Genomic DNA, 15,597 nt, shown 5'->3' with positions numbered 1-15,597 from the left:
GTAAGCCAAGACCACCAGCCGTGAGGTGCGTGACGAGATGCTTACCTGCAGGTACGACCGGCAATTGTGCTTTCGTGGTGCCTCAAAAACAAGGCAATTTTGTTCGACGGTAAGCTTGAAGGGCTCAAGATGGCGATAGGCAGATCACTCACATTAGCCAAGAAAACACTGCATTGCTGCGCCGGCACCTGTCAGGCAGCACATTCTCAATGAAAACATTCTCAGCGCAACACTTAGAAACTGTGATCCAGTCGCAAAAACAGCAGGGAGTCTCTCACATGGATAAAGCCGAAGCATTCGTAACTATTAAGCCTACGCTCGGGAACTCAACTTTGTATACACTTGGTGACGTCACGCGTCGTCTGTCACAAACCATTAATGAGTTTATTGGAAGCGCCTAGAAAGTCCAAAGTAATAAAGGGCGGTTCGTAATATTATGAAGCGTTTGTAAGTCCCTCCATGACCCGTAAGCAAACGCACGGTGTCGTTTAACTATATATTGAATCGAATACACGCTCGGATTTCTTCCGCGTAATAAAACGCCAGTTGCCCAGGCTGTTGTGCACGTGCGCTGACAAAGTTGCGTTTTTTCAAGTGGATTACGAGTGGCTGTATTACTGCATGAGAAGCGACCCTGAGCGCGCGGTTCCTACGGCAAACGCAATTCACGTTGTTTAAATGACGTTCACTCCAACGTTCCTGCTACGTTTGCAATAAAAAAAAAAAAAGAAGCGCAAGCAAACTGGATTCTGTGTTACCCTTTGAGGTCAGGTCGCGCCTGTCAACGAAACCTTTAGTATACTTTGCTAATGACCATAATGAAAAAAAAAACATATCAATTGTTTGTGTCATCTAGATGCGCAAGGCAACTTCTGGAACTGCAGCATGCAAGATGTGTGTGCACACAGGAAGATGGCTGTGACCACAAGAATACGTATATGCTTGTTATTTTAATTCTTCAGGTGATTATTTGTGGGTGCAGGGACCTTAATTACCTTTAAAGTCTATGGGCCATCACTGTGTACCTCTGCATTCATAAAATGTGCTGATGTTCAATCAAGTTTTAAATGCAAATGAAAAAAAACTTGCATCGCTGCCAACCAATAACCTGGACAGATGTAGCACTCAAGAACAGTCACACAACCCCTAGATTAATGCACCTATCTTTATAGAACAGTGCATTCAAAGTATTGATATCTGTGAACATGAACACTTACAGAAGTTCTCAGCTTTACTGAACACAAAGCATCAATCCTATTCAAATAAGCCATAGATCTGAAGAATTTAAGATTGGCAGTTTATGTTTCAGCACTGCGCATGAACATTAAGGCAATGGCACAAGCATTATAATCACCTACTGCTGTCATTGAAAAGACCTTACTATTTACTGCACAAGAAAATCTGCAATTGTGAAGTAGCTAGGATTCACATGGTAACTAATAATTTTAAGCTTAACATATATTTGTGGAAACATGCCACTCAAAGCTTCTGGATATGATTTCGGGGACGTTGCTTGTCAGTACAAGCACACTAGAATGTTTACTAAAAGACCTGGTGTAGCTGAAGTATTCTTAATTGCAGCAATAACACTGGTAGACACAGCAAAAACGAGGAGTTAGCTGCATTTTACTAATAAAGGTTCCACAGACTGCGCCTCAGAAATACTATTTCAGCACAGTGAATGCACGAATTCCCTCTTTGTCAGTGTACGACCAGCACCAAATCAAAATCACTGCAGTCTGCATGAAGGCCAGATATATCTGTATAAAGTATTCTGTTCCAATAAACTATGATACGGAGCATATATTATCTAAATTTAATCTAGAGTAAAATAGAAAATCAAACAATATACGCAAAGTATAGACCACTGAGTGAATGCATTGTATTCTTTAAGGCTCGTTTTTTCCTGTCCAGTGTCTTCTGAACAGCAAGAACTAGGCAGTTCAGCTAGCATTGCTGAGTAGGTAATTCAGCTAGGAATGTCGGAAAGCTTTACGAACGCAAAAGCAATTGAAAAAAAAACCCCACATGCATGCACAGTTAATGCTCATAACTTTTTTGATAAAAAGCAACCTTTGTATTCTTTTATATATAGTGCTCTCATTCTGCTCAACTCATATGCACTTGCAAAATAATTCTGGCAAAAAGCATGCATTGTTTCTCATTCTAAACATTACATTACTGTTGAAATCTCATATCGGAAGATTGATTCAGGTCACTTGTACGGCATGCTAACGCGTTCTCTTTTACAAATGCCATCAGTTCGTTCTCCTTGGGCATAAAATAGTCAGTTGTTTAAAATGACCTGAGAAAATCTTAAATAATTTTGCAGTTCTGCAGACATTTAACGAGGGCTACAACATACCATCATTCCCCAGACACGGAGCAACAACGGAAGTTAAAGCACAATACATTACGCTCTCCTTGGTAGCCAGCACTGAAGAGAACATGAAAGACCGCAGAGCCGGCTCCTTTTTTAACTTTTTGTGCAGACCAGTATTTTGTGGTCAACTGTTACATCTTTGTCATAATATAACATGCAAGTATTCAAAGGGCAAAGCGCTGTTTGAATTGCATTAGCTGAAGCAGTTTGAATTGGTTACTGAATAGAAACGTGAGAAGCAGTTTCATATAAAAAGCTTTCTTTATTTTCTTCTTCAAACTTTGTTTCCCAAGAAAACAGGGACTTGCGGCATATGTACACTGTACAACCATACAAACACGACACAGTTCGCTTTTATTGTGCCTCATGGAACAAAAACCTTTCAATGACACTCTTATGCTTAGCAAGCTTTATAGTGAGTGCTCTTGAAACAACATGCAACAAGTATTGCACCCAGATTTCAATCGCTTCCAATTTTGTTTTTGTCCCTTCAAATCATTCCTTTTGTGCGGGGTGCACCAATGCTGATTACATTAACATTAATGGTAAGATTGTTTCTGATGTCCAGATAACGTCTCACATCTATAAAACTGACATCGAAAGTGAAAATAAAAAATATCATGAATTAAAATAAAGAGCAGCAGTCTGAATTTCATCTTGTCCTCCTCATTCTGACTCCATGCAGGGTTATCTATGGCTTCCTCACCAGCGTCATTCACCGCCACGTTCTTGGACTAAAGAAGGAAAAATCCAATTATTAGAAGATGTTAAGAAAACGGCCACCCAATGTAAGTACTGAGTGTAACAAACAGAGACACAATCCTAATGAACAGAAGTGTAAAAATGCCACAGGTTTTGTGTCATCTGAACACCAAAGGCTAAAAATTGAAGGTAAACTTTCTACCATCATTTCCTCCTCTGAAAAGTAGATGATAAATTTAACTCCGGGCACGGAGTCGAGGGGAGGCCTTAGGGTCCCTCCTTGCAGTGTTCTTTTTGTACATGTGCCATCAAGAAACTGCCCCATCCCCTTAAGAAAAAATACTGCTTGCATATTTTACGAGTCCATTTAGTATGTGCGCCCTCCATAAAATTCTTATACTACCACTCTGTTCTAATGTTAAAATTCATGATAAATAATAACGCTATCAAATGTCGTGCTTTGGTTTCACTCAAAGTAGCAAAATCTAGCAAGAGTAGTAAAGAGGAGGCACGCTTGCAATATGGCAGTATCTAGCTGCATTGGTGGGTAGCTTGCCAGTAAATCGTTTGCTGGCGTACGTGCCTTCAGGAAAGTTTGACAGATATTCATGTCGAGATTTGACATTCTTTGCCTAATGCTGCACATTATGTGCATGTGACAGAGGGAACAAGATAGAAAGCAGCAAGGAATAAACATCTGGGCATACTAGGGCAAATCTATAGGCCAAGATAACTGTATTCAATGCACAATCCCCATCTGGACAGACAGTTTTAACAAGAAGGAACACAAAACGCAATATATAATTACTTGCCGTCACACAAATTTGCATGGCTCTCAGCTTGTTAATACTTTTCCTTGGAGGTCATAAATTTTTTGATCAAGATAGGGTAAAACTAACTCTTGTACTCAAAAAAGCAGGGAAACCACGAGAAAAAAATTTAAAAAATGACAATTCTTTTTCATAGACTGTGTACACATACAAAATGCATGGAAGAAAATCGCATTAAGGTCTAATCAAATATTCTCAGCATACAAAGTACTGTGTGAGGTGCACTCTTGTTTTTATTAATGTCAGTGAGAGAACTTGTAAACTAGAATTTTAGGCAAGCTTTAAGTATAATGTGACCATATTCTATGGAACCTAATGTGGGACCGTGGGGGGTGGGGGGTGGGGGTAAGCACAAAGTGACCATTCAATCATACATTTTTATTTCAAACACTCAAAAGACATTTTAAGTTTTTCTAAATCAACCCGTGCGAAACGTTTTTCCTTCTTTAGTACTTCTGGCTAGAATGTATTTTGTTTAGTAAATGTTCCTTTTTGCAAAGATGTGCAAAGTATTGCTCGCACGTCATGCGTACATTTACCTTCAGCACAAGCATGGCTTTTAGTGTCGCCACTTTAAGCTGTGCCTTCTCTGCGGTCCATATCTTGTTCATGAGAGAAAACACCCTCTCTACCGGTGAATTTGTACCTGCATCAGGCACATGCAATATTTCAGCAATGTTATCAACTTAGAAGTGTTGTGTCCCCTCAATTGTGTGCACTATGGATCCTCATAATGTTATCAAGTTCTCGCTAGGCACATCATTCTTCTCGAAGTGCCCGAGAATCTCCACCCAGCGTTCCCCAACAGATATTTTCTGCGCCTTCCATTCCTTAATTTTTTCAGCGGTCACGTAATGTGAAACATTATTGATTTCATCAAACATGGCATTCTCATCAACAGTGACATGATTGAACTCAGAAGTTATGAGTTTTCTGCACGTCATCCCAGCATGGGGATGACCCAAGCGAGACCCATAGAAGGCATCTGATTTCATCAAACTGCTGGCACCATCGGTCGAGGTATGACGCGCAAGTCGCATAAAACTTCACCACAGTACTCACAACCTCTTCTCTTCGAACTTGTCCCTAGCTGTTCTTCGAGCTCTGTTGCCCTTGAGCGCACACTTGGCGGCAGAAATATGATTGCTCAAATCTTTCTTGCACTTTGGTCTGCAGCTGGCTTAAGGCGCTGTAGACTTCCACAGCTGCCTTTGTGTCTCCTAAAATTTGGAGTACAGTATATAGCTTCAAACATAGCAGCTTGACAATGCAGTACTCACAACCTCTTCTCTTCGAACTTGTCCCTAGCTGTTCTTCGAGCTCTGTTGCCCTTGAGCGCACACTTGGCGGCAGAAATATGATTGCTCAAATCTTTCTTGCACTTTGGTCTGCAGCTGGCTTAAGGCGCTGTAGACTTCCACAGCTGCCTTTGTGTCTCCTAAAATTTGGAGTACAGTATATAGCTTCAAACATAGCAGCTTGACAATGCAGGAAATAGAGCCAGAGCTCTCCACATGGGTCTTCGAAAAAGGACTTGACGAGAGACGGACACTTGTCTATCGACAGCCAGGATATACATAGCGTAAGCGCGGCGATATCTAGTTCGGAAGAGTTAATATATGAAAGGCGCGCATTCACTACATGTGCCTTTATTCACGGTTAAACATTGAGCCGTCGTGGCGGAGTGGTAGCGTCTCCGCCTCAAACGCCAAAGTAGTAGTAGTGGTTTTTATTAAAATAATAGTAATAAGGAAGGACAACATTTTTGCTAGCCCCGGCATCTGCCATCGATACTGAAGCACCTGAGCTGGGGCAGCGGAAGTAAAGGATAGCAGACAGAATGGAGAAATGAAATGAAGGAGGTGAGAGGACAGGAAGAGGGGATTGGGGGAGAGGTAATGTACACAAACTATTTACACCAAAGGAAATGTGTACGGGTTGTGCACATGGTTAGTTCATGATGGAGCAATAAAAACCCACGCGCACAGCGCTATGTTGACTACAACTGGAGTGGGGCGTCCAGTTGTTAATCGTCCAAGGTAGAACTCGCGGAGCGTTCGGTCACTGCGTGCAACTACCTGGCAGAGAATAAACGGGACGTCAAGCCCGTCTGTTCGAGGAATGCACAAAGGCTCACCAAGGTTCGCTCACGGGTGCGCGCACTTCCCTGTGGCCACAGTGTATAGTAGCATGCCCAGCTCCCTATAGGCCGCAAGCATATCGCAACGAGCATCGGCGAACGCGGCACAGCTCGCGGACAACGCGAGCCTCCGAGCCAGCACGGAAGCAAGCCTTGTCCGGCCTATCCAGTATTCAGCCAGCCATGCAAGCAGACGCGAGTTTGGGGAGGCCACGGTCAGGTGATGCTGCCGTACTGTGATGGATAGAGCAGATAAAGCCGCTAGTGATGGAGACAAGGTATCTTTCTAGGCCGTTCCGAAAACATACGATTTGTGAAGCAGAAAACGGTAAAAATAAACTTGCTCGCGTTGCTCGCACCGGCCATGTTTAAAAGGAGGCGATCCTGAGAGCTATTTATCAACCAAAGCTTCGTTAAAGCCAAAGTGGGACAAAACACCGTCCCACAAGTACCTCGGTGGGACACTGGGACCATGGCTGGAAAAGCGGGACTGTCCCGCATAAATCGGGATGTCAGGTCACTTTATCTAAGTAAGCATTCCTCTATACCTCATGATAAGCTGTTTGCTCTAGGGTATGCATAATACGAAACTTTCAATGCATTATTTTAACGAATGAAAGTAAATAAAGTATGTTTATTGCCTTGAAGGTATTACGCTTAACTGCAACATGAATACTTCAAATTATGCTACAGCATTTATCATTCAAGAAAATGCAAATAGCTGAATGCAAAACATTTTCACAACCAAAGATCTCGCATTCGTGCGACAGTTCAGTCATGACATGACAACCCATGCAATGCTTAGTGAGCAGCGATGTCATGTCTCGTTATGAAGATATGTGGTGCAAGAATGCTTACACTGTGAGAATTTGTCCAGTGAGCATTTGTTTAAAGCCGCAGAACTTGAGAAAATATAGCACCTTTCATCTGATCAGTGACACTTATTTAAAGGACATTGTTGGCTTACCTGATAATTCCACCTGCTCCCACACTTCCATTTTCTTACATGCAATCATAATTCACGCTGCTGCCATCACTCATGTCATCGTCCTCATCATGGTGATCTTTTCTCAGCTTACCATTTCTCTGCAAGCCATCTGCACATTATAAAAACAAGCAAGACAGACAACGAAAACATTAAAAATAACATTAATAAAGAAACAGAACTAAACATTTGGAAGTGATATAGAGGGGTACCCTAAATGAATTAGCACCACTTCAGCTTTGCAAATGTGCACAAATGTGTCAGCTTATAACCATTTCTGATATACAGCAGTGTGTTTGCGGTTGATCAATTTAATTTGCATTGTGCTCTCACCGATATCTAGGACACAGTGGAACCAAAATCGCACAAATGTTACAGATCCGTGCAGAAATTTTTTATTCCATAACTTGTACTGTCAGCAAACTAATTATGGTTATGGTGCTTGGTGTTGCAAGTGATCAATTACATATAGAATATTGATAGAACATGTTCCCTAAGAGTCCTGTCTTCCGTACTTAATCCACTTATTGAAATGAAACATCAGCCCCCATGGTTCTTTGTGACTGCTTTTTATACTGTTTTGTTAAGTAGAAATCAAGATAGCTAGGCCACTATGAAATTTGCAGTTGCCATATAAGCTTCTCTATTGCAAGTTTATATGTGCAGAATCCGATACACACAGAATACCTTCCCACCTTTAACACTTTCTGATCCCCAATCTGTGAAATTCTACATGCTTGTATACCAGACATGGAGTAACGAAAAAAAAAAAAAAAGAGAAGCCTGGTGTATCCCAGATGCATTGCGAAAAGCATAATGAAAGTCAAGAGTCATTCTTAAGCCTATTTTATGGTGCAAATAGCAATGGTGTCATTGTTCCTAAAGGGCGGCGTGCTGGCCGGTCTGTGCACGAGCCGTTGCTGCCATTACGAGGCACAGAAGAGGAGGAAGCTGCCTCATGTACAAGCAGGGACTACACCTTCTGATCACAGGGTGGATTTACGTGCAGTGATGTCACTGCTTCTATTTTAATTTTTGCCTTCCTTGATGATTGCAGGTCAGGAAAAATATAGGATGATGATAATGTTGACAAATCCAGCCATGCTGATTCACATATGCAACAAAATGGCAGGCGCTTACAAATAATGTGTAAAGTAATGGTTCGTGCTGTGAAGAACCTATGAAATGAATATGGGACTGCCTCATGCAGACACACTTCAAGGTACAATCACAACTTGCTTTCTTTCTCACTCATCATCCACTTGCCTCTCCCACCCTTAACTTTTATGTAGCTGAGTACAAGCAGACCATAAAAAACAGCTTTTACGACATGCATGGTGTGCAGCATCTCAACGACAAAAGGTTGTGCAGCCACACTGCAAACTATATATACAGTTGAAAGATGGAGAGAAAAGAGAGACACAGCACTGACTTTTAACTTTAACTGCATGAAGTTCAACTTCGTATACGAAATGTACGATCACAATCAAAGGTCTGCAGGATGCTGCATCCACGAAAATTCCACCCAAAAGCATTCATGCACCCCGAGTATGAAGCCTCGTAGTGATGCATGTGTGGCTCATGTATTATACGTGTCAATTGCATGACGTTTGTAAACAGTGTGCAGTAATTCTCACCTTTTTCAAGTCTGGTATCCTACAATCTTTTGGCATCAATGGTAAAAAACTGCACTGTGTTACTCAGAATACTGATGCTTGTCTTTATCAATATTTTACCAGGACTGAGCTAATTCATCACAAAAGGCTCGAAATTGTTCAACCATGGACTAGGGATGTGTTTGGTGCATTTTGGCTGCCGAGACAAAAAAGCAAGGTGCATAGAAACGCATGGTAAGTTTCTTTTCATGAAATGTAAAAGAGATCAGCATGATCTTAGTGCGCACAAAATAAAATCCTACTAACCTTAGAATGATACTGCAGCATTACAAGTTACCTTGTGGCGCTAGCTGTGAAGGAACGCACATCTACATGGCTCACTGCGGTGCACAAACTCAGGTCAAATTTATCACCAGCTGTTTAATTATAGTGGCAGTGTAATAAGATACAACACAATAGTCAAGGCATAAGAACTTCCAAACATGACGCTAGCCTTCACAGGATTACTTCTATGATGCAGTTAAATAGGGTGTTAACTTTTGCAAATAACTACATCTTCCTCCACACATTGTAGCATAAACATTACGCTCATGTCACCAAAGACGCTAAGATAGCCTAATCAGCAAGATCATAGAGAGGGGCAAAAAAATTCTGTGGTAATAATGATAAATCACCTCATAATTTTCTCCGTTGTGTTGAATTGTTTACTCTACCAGCAAACTGATTTTCAGACTTCCACTATCCACTATACCTCTCGGGCACCTAAGTAGGGGCTGGAGTTTTCAGTTTAAAACAAAGTGCATCAAATTCTTTTTTTGAAAATTGGTTTTAATCAAAAAAGGTCAGTATTTCTGGCATGCACGTTACAGTACGTCAATGATGAAAACTGGAACCAGGTAACTGAAGCCAGGAATGCGGTAAGACAATATCTTCGGAATGCAGCACCGCAGTTGTGAGATATTGTTATGGGGTTAGTTCAGCAGCAGGAACGATGGGCCGTACACAAAAGAAACACCAGAAGCCAGCACTAGCGCTAGCTGCAGCGTCCTTGTCGTCGTCTACTGTCCAGCGACAGACCAACTTCCTCTTTCGATTGGCGCCTGTGTACCGTAACAATATAAGGCACTGATCCGCGAACTAGGTCATGCTGTTGCTGACTGGGAGGCTTCACCTACAGCTAAGTGCTAATGGCTAACGTAGCATTGTCTACTCAGCTTTATCACTGTTTTAGGGCCGTTACTTGGTTAAGTAGGTTTTTACACTTCATGTAAGAATATTGACAACTTTTGGAGCTGTGCCAAGCAACCGTCAACATAAAACCATGCAAAAACAGCATGAAAGTGTCAAGTTCTGGCTTCTGCTGCAACTAAGCAGCAGTTCCACTGCTGTCTCAGCATTCTCCTCTCATTTAAAGTACAGAGCTGCCAGATTATGACAACCAAGTTTTTAGGACTGAATTTATCATTTACCTTGGACATTTTAGTTTTTGTTACGTCTCTACAACCTCCTTCTGCAAATATGCTATTAATGTAATGATCTATGGATATATTATTTGCTGCATAAGGTGCTTGTTCAAAAAAAAAAAGACCAACATCAACTCTCACTTTTGACCCCCCAAATGAAAGTTTGTATGTAGAAAATAATATTCACCAAAAGAAATCAAAAGTTGTGTTCTAAAACAAACACCAAAAGTTCAGCCCTATATATAAGACAATGTAGGCCTATCATGATAGTAAATGCACATTATGTGAATCTGTCACTCTTTTTTTGCCACAAAGAAAGCCCACTCACAGCCACCGTAGTCTAATTTACTACCCTGCTCAGCTTCAGATCTGCATCTGGCCATAGGAGGCTTAATAGCTTGCTGCGTGATCTTGGGGAAATGAACAGCCACCGAAAGCATCACCACTGTTTCACAATGGCATCTCATGCTACGAGGATACCACTAGCACAAGTGTGCTTAGCGAATTAGAGTTTCTTGGCCTGACTGGGTTTATGTGTTGCAATTATTAGAGAGCCAGCACAGCAGTTAAATGCTGCTCATGGCTTCTGGGACTTACCGCCACTGACGGCACTCTTTGCGGGTGAAGCATCAGGAAACAGTGATCGCACCACCTTTTGGATTAGAGCAGCCAAAGTAGTCTCTGCAACAGGAACTGCTGCTAGCAGCCAACCCTGTTTTACTTTAAGTGTGGCCAGCTCTTGCATTCACCTGAAAAGTACATGCAGGTGTACTGCAGATGTAGGAGATTGATGGCTTTGTTGATGACCAAGTGCATTACGGACATGCAAGCAACACTAAGTCACTCATATGTTCTACCTTCTCATGTCAAAAAGTTCTATTCTTACACCAAACATACCTTGTAAACAGAAACTTTGTGCATGTGTACGTGCATGCACGCATGCCAATATGGTTGTGCGTGCATGCAGTCTCTCCAAGTGACACACTGTTGAAACATTCACAGCTGGTTTCAACTTATTCCAAATTTCCTATTTGGGAAATGGGAGCTTGAAGAGGGCAGTGTTGAAGAATGTATGTGAAGCATGTTTAATCCCTTTGAACACAATTAAACAAGCCAAGCTGATTGACAATGTAAGCAGACTGAAGGATGCCGATTGCCGTTGTTTTATTAGTAAGTCGCCAAGTCACGTCATCGTAAAAAAATTCTCTTCGAATTGTGCAGTCTTTAACAGCATGACCAAAAATGGTTGGACAAAAACCCTTGGTACAGCTTTTGTGAAGGGCACAATGCAATGGATGTGAGAATGCAGAACAAATTTTAGGACCCATATTTTAGCCCACATGCTTCATCTCCTTGCTAACCCAACTCCCAGTGCAGAGATGCTGTCATGAATACGCAGTAGGGCCTTTGACATGGAACTGTCAAAGGAGTTACGGGGAGCCGATAGTTGTAGAACACACTGCTTACGAGAGACAGTGCTGAGTTAGACATCGTGGACCTCAGTTGTGCCATTGCATCCAGAAATTCTTCCGCTGCTTCGTTGCTCTTGAAACGTAGGGCAAGCAGCTATCGTCTAAGAAGCTTGTTACTGACCATTCAGCAGTGCAATCACTTGTCTTGTTGAATTGAAGCTCAGGTGAGAGCTAGAGGTTGCAAAGCCTGCTCGTGACAAGAAAGTGGCTCAGCAAAACAAATTACATTAAGCAACAACACAAGGTGCAGCAGTAAGGCCTGTTTTAGCAGCAGTCAACCACTTTTATTACATACTGAGCCTCAGTGATTGAGTTATGCGCACATGCCAAGCAATTACACTTTCACTGCATCGAAAAATTTGCTAGACGACATCAAATGCAAAAAGGCACACAAGCTTTTCCTTCCACCAGCTAGGTCCTGCATATATGTCCGTTCATCTCAAACTCTAATCACGATCATCATTAGCAGCCTAACTATGCCCAATGCAGGACAAAGGCCTCTCCTAATCTCTCCTATTAACCCTGTCTGCTACCAGCTGTGGCCACCGTATTCCTGCAAACTTCCTAATCTCATCCGTCCATCTAACTTTCTACCACCCCCTTGCTACGCCTTCGCTTGGAATCCAGTCTGTTACTCTTAATGACTGCCACTTATCTTGCCTTCTCATTATATGCGCTGCCCATGCCATTTCTTCATTCCCATTTCAATTATAATGTCATTAACTTGCTTTTCTTTCCTGAACCACTCTGGTCTTTTTCCATCCCTTAACGTTACAGCTTTCATTCTCCTTTCTACTGCTTTCCGGGTCGTCCTCAATATAAGTTCAACCCTTTTAGTCAGGTTTTTTGTGTCTACCTCATAGGGAAGTACCGATAAGATGTTGCTGTTATATACTCCCTTCTTGAGGGATACTGGTAAACTGCAATTCGAGATCTGCATGGCATCTGTCTATGAACCAAGTGTGCACCATGCGCACATTTTATCGCTACAACAGTAATGATTGTCAGAATAATGCCATTGAGCAAGCAGTCAAAGAATGAACTACACATTTCAAAGCAGTTAAGACTAATAAACTGTGGAAAAGAAACTGCCAAACAAGATTCAGTATCAGCCTGTCATCTGTCTGTTTCATGTGCAGCACATGAAATGGGCCTTTGCAGTCTTTTCTAACCCTCTGCAGCCATCAAGTTTTTACTACTTTGTGGTCATAGTGACCACAAATTATTTTGATAACTTCAGACATTCAAAGAAGACCCACTGTTGTGGACTAACAATAATTAAACTTTTATTTGTCCTAAGTGCCCCGAGTCTGTTGGTCCTTTAATGATAATTTGACTATGTATGGGATACTCAGAGCATCCTTGCGAGATGAAGCTAGCATGTTTCCATGTCTAGCAGCAGAATACCATCTCTTTTATGCTACCTTTAGCTCTGGTGGAGTCATCAGGCAGACTCGCGATGCCAGCTGACAGAAAAAATTATTCTCCTCATGAAAATTACTTACACTAGCACAGAACTCAGGCAAGTAGATTTCATGAAATACAAGTGGCGGAAACATCACAACTGGCCATAGCACTAGACCTAACTGGTTTACTTTGCGCTTCTGTCTATCAAAAGAAAGCCAAAAGCAAAACTCTCAAAAATGTACTCCAAAAAAGCCCTCCAGGGATGGTGCTACAGCTGAACCCCACTGTAATAAAACCCACAATGATGCACAAATTTTTCTTTATTACAAAAAAGGGACAGACACATTACTGGTTCTTTTATAGCTTCAGCACTTCTCTTGGAACACTAGAATAATGTTTTTTTAGCGAGAGGCGCCATACTGTTGTGAAATGGGACGCAGCACAATGTGTACGTGGTATGGGCAGACATCTAGTAGCAACAGGATAATGTGGTGTGTCATTCTCGTTGGCATTGTATATACTATTACGGTTTGGTTGCAGAGACCGGGTGGCACTTTTTTAAAGTATTTCCTTTCCTGGGAAAGCCAACTACAAGCCAAAGAATGCTTGTATTCCTTAGAATAAAAACTGGCTATTTAATTCACATCAACGCCAAGATTTTAACACAGCACTTTTTCCTGATGATATGAGGTGAATGTAGAGTGAAACAAAAGCCTTTCTGGATGCTTCAGTCTTCTATTAAGCTCAGGTGTTGAGAAAACTTATGAACCACTACTTCAAAAACCTTCATTACAGCGGGATTTTGTGATGAAGATGTTCTGCTGTTAAGGAAGGTCAAATGAATCTAACCTTGTAAATGCTCACAGAAGGCATGAAAATGAATATCTGACTATCTCAGAATTTCATTCTTGCAGGAGAGAAAGCGAATGATCATTCTTGCTACAAAGCATTAAGCAGCAAGCATTGAGGATATCCTGCGCAAATGTCACCAAACCAAATGGTCCGCTGGCTAGTCTGTAGCTTAAAATGCCAGCCACATTGGGGGAGTGAGGTATGTATAATGGGAGAGCGGATTGAATAGCAGTGGAGCAGGAGCAAATGGAATGTTCCAAATTAGTAGAGGATTTGGGGTAGTGGGGCATGCAGAGGAGGAACAGAGATGGAACAGGCAGGGGTGAGGAGTGTATTGAGATGGATGAGCCAAAGAATGTGTAGCTGCTAATGGGTAGCAAAAGGTTTGTCAGGAACAGGAAGACTATGAAGAGATTCTCTGATGTCCTCTATACTAGTGATTATTGAGAGAATCTCAAGGGTAGCGGTAGGAGGGGGACTAAGGGTGTAAGCCATGATCTGGCCATTACGTGCAACAAAGTAAACGGTAGCTCTGACCTCGCTCATGAAGTTCCTGTGTAGATAGATGGTCAAATCAAAGAAATGAGTTTGGTGGGTAGTGCAAGCAGTGCATCTACCTGGATTGGTATCAGCTCAACATGTTTTGGAATAGATGTGATGCTGAGGTCACCCAGGAGTGGGGAAAGAGGGTAATGATAGGGTCGATAAAATTGGGAACAGCTTGTTAAAGGAATCAGTGTCCTTGTTTGGTGCTGATTTGGATGCTGTTGTTGGAGGTATCCCAGGGGTAAAAAGAGCCCTGTGTGTTATAGTGCTCACTGAACGTGTGTATGGGAACACTGAGGGCAGTCTTGTACAAGGTATGAAGTGCAACCTCAGTCTAGTGTCTTTGATGATGGGTGAAAGTAAGGTACAGAACTGTTTCACAACCATTGAATGCAAATGTATATGCCGGGCAAGAAAAGCAGAGATGGAACTTTGGACGCTGAATATGCATAAAAGAATGTGGTGGGCACTGCCCGATTTAAAGATGGAATGGCCATTCTCTGGTGTAGAGTGGGACACAACTCATGACTGGAAAAGGTAAAAAACTGTTCCTTTTTAATGAAAAGCTCACTCTGAAAAAAAGTGAGCACTCCAGTAGAAAGCTACATGAAACTCGCAGGCTCCTGGCCTATCACCAGCCTGGTCTGCTGAGTGAGTCGGTTGTGGATAAGCTTGATGTCATGCAAGCCACTCCCCTTCCATTCACATTGAACAACCCACTGAACAACCTGGCTTGATTCCTGTACAAAACTGCCTCCTCCTCACCTGTCTGTATCCCATCCTATGACAGCCAGAAAAAAATGAGACACGTTGTCTTAGCCAACAATGAGATATGCTGCTCTGCTTACATAAATATCCAGTAATTCATGCAAATATGAGGTGCGATATAAAACTGAGACGGCATCTGCCCTGTTTTTAATCTTCTCTTTCTCTTGTCTCAGTCAACAATGCTTAACGCAACTTAATGTACTATGCTGCAAAGTGTAGGTTCTTCATACCACAAAGGCTCATTTTAGTATCAGCAAAGTAATTTTACTATCAGCCACAGTAAACACGGCATTTGATCCAATACATGCTTTGCATCCCTTGAGCAACAGTCATACAATTATTTTCTGAAACTGTGTTTCATGCTGGGCCAAGCTTTTAAAGAATGCATCACTGTCTGTAATGCCCAATGTGCTGGTAATGTGATTTTTAATTC

The 15,597-nt window shown here is 41.8% G+C and overlaps 1 protein-coding gene and 1 long non-coding RNA gene across 9 annotated transcripts in view; one reads left to right on the top strand and one right to left on the bottom strand.

Moving 5' to 3' along the window:
- The window catches only part of Tlk (Tousled-like kinase), a 127,115-nt gene extending 126,436 nt beyond the window's left edge, over positions 1-679 (bottom strand). For 2 of the 5 annotated variants that reach the window (XM_077658635.1, XM_077658642.1), the window contains exon 1: positions 46-363. The gene's annotated coding sequence lies outside the window, so the exon portion shown is untranslated. Of the gene's footprint in view, positions 1-45 lie in introns of all 5 variants that reach the window. The other 3 variants (XM_077658646.1, XM_077658649.1, XM_077658650.1) reach the window with 2 other exon arrangements.
- Positions 1-15,597, top strand: part of LOC144125346 (uncharacterized) — a 32,563-nt gene that overhangs the window by 140 nt on the left and 16,826 nt on the right. Inside the window, exons 2-5 of one of the 4 annotated variants that reach the window (XR_013313371.1) lie at positions 3,069-3,171; positions 4,817-4,935; positions 8,098-8,262; positions 8,780-8,890. This is a non-coding gene — a long non-coding RNA (uncharacterized LOC144125346). The remainder of the gene's footprint in view (positions 1-3,068; positions 3,172-4,816; positions 4,936-8,097; positions 8,263-8,779; positions 8,891-15,597) is intronic. The other 3 variants (XR_013313372.1, XR_013313373.1, XR_013313374.1) reach the window with 3 other exon arrangements.

This window comes from Amblyomma americanum, chromosome 3 (genome assembly GCF_052857255.1).
Source record: "Amblyomma americanum isolate KBUSLIRL-KWMA chromosome 3, ASM5285725v1, whole genome shotgun sequence".
In the NCBI taxonomy this organism is placed as follows: Eukaryota; Metazoa; Arthropoda; class Arachnida; order Ixodida; family Ixodidae; genus Amblyomma; species Amblyomma americanum.
This window is presented reverse-complemented; position numbering and strand designations above follow the sequence as displayed.